Source organism: Phyllobates terribilis, unplaced genomic scaffold, assembly GCF_046119375.1.
Source record: "Phyllobates terribilis strain yellow unplaced genomic scaffold, ASM4611937v1 Scaffold_4133__1_contigs__length_64640, whole genome shotgun sequence".
Lineage (NCBI taxonomy): Eukaryota > Metazoa > Chordata > Amphibia > Anura > Dendrobatidae > Phyllobates > Phyllobates terribilis.
The window spans coordinates 61,416-63,139 of NW_027366885.1; positions in this window are offsets into that span (position 1 = coordinate 61,416).

Sequence of the window (1,724 nt, forward strand, 5' to 3'; positions counted from 1 at the left end):
CAACACCAAGAACCACGACTCCTCCGACTATCGGTCAATCAGGCAAGAAGCAGACGCGGAGAACTGAAGGGTAATGTCCGCACAACGAGCTGGGGCAAACCTGCCTCGTCGCGAACAGTACAATCGCGGACAGACCTAGAATTTCCCTCAACCAGACGGTTTTGTAGGAATGATCTCCGGTAGACACACTCCCAGGCTCGCGAGCAGAACAGAGCAGCGGAGGACGTCCAATACCACTCTCCTGTCGGGAAGACCCCTGATGCTCGTAAGAGAAGAAAAGAGGGAGCTGTACCGATTAACATTCAGTGAGAAGGATGTAAACGAATGAGCCACGCGAAGTGCTTATCCACTCGTAATCTACATCCAACTCGGCACGAAGATCGTGAAGAGGGTGATGGTGGACACAGGCAGTGCAACTGATATTCTATACTGGGATGCCTTCGAAAAGTTGGGTATTGAAAAGAGCCAGCTCAGACTGACGCAGTGCAACCTGGTAGGCTTTACGGGTGATTCGATAAAAGCCTCTGACGTGATCACGCTAGAGATGATACTCGGGGATGAAGGTGGTCTGCGAAGACAGTGTTCTGTAGATTTCCTCGTCATTCCTATGACCTATTCGTACAACGCGATCATCAGTCGTGATTCTCTTATCCGATTTGAGGCAACTGTGCCGATCTGTCATTTTTTACTGAAATTCCCAACAGTCTGTGGCACGGGGACCGCGCGAGGCAACCAAGAGGAAAGTCAGACATGCTATCACTCGGCAGAGAAGGGTAAACAAAAAGCAGTCCATACCAGCCAGGTGTTTATGAGTTCTCCAACGGAGGACGAAGAGGCAGAGTTAGACCCGCGAACACCAGCTCCTTCAGAATGTCTGCGCGAAAACACAGAGGCCGTCCCAAAAGACACCATCACGCCATTTGAATTAGAACACGAGAGACTATCTGTCGGACGAGGTTTGCAGCCGGCATTCACAGAAGAGATCGTGAAGCTGCTGTCAGGGTGGCGAGACGTCTTCTCCTGGACCCCTCGTGATTTGAAAGGCATCCCGCCCGAGGTAATGAGCCACCCCCTGGCCATTCAACCAGATTCAGTGTCAAGGAGACAACGAAAGAGAAAACAGGCAGGGCCTATGAACGAGGCAACAAGTGTAGAGCTGGCAAAACTCATCAAGACAGGTTTTGTAGAACCAGTTCAATACGCGAAGTGGCTCGTGAATTTGGTTATGGTGCCAAAAAAGGACACTGGAAAATGGCGGATGTGCGTAGATTTCACCGACCTGAACAAAGCATGCCTAAAGGATAGCTACCCGCTCCCCGCGATAGACCAACTCGTTGACTCCACGGCGGGACACGAAGCGCTGAGCTTCCTGGACGCGTATTCCGCGTACAATCAGGTGCGTATGAATCCCATAGATGCTGAGTATACCGCGTTCATCACGGACAAAGACACGTTTTATTATAAGGTGATGCCATTTGGTCTGAAGAACGCGGGAGCAACTTTTCAATGCCTATTAGACAAAATCTTCAGGGGGGTGTGATGGGGAAAACAGTCGAGGCATATGTAGATGACATTGTGGTGAAAAGTAAGAAGCAAGAAGATAACGCATGCGATCTGGCTTAGATGTTTGACACCTTGCGGAAGTATGGAATGAGTTTGAACCCCGAAAAATGCATATTTGGGGTAACAGAAGGAAAGTTTCTGGGTTTCCAGATAAGCAATCG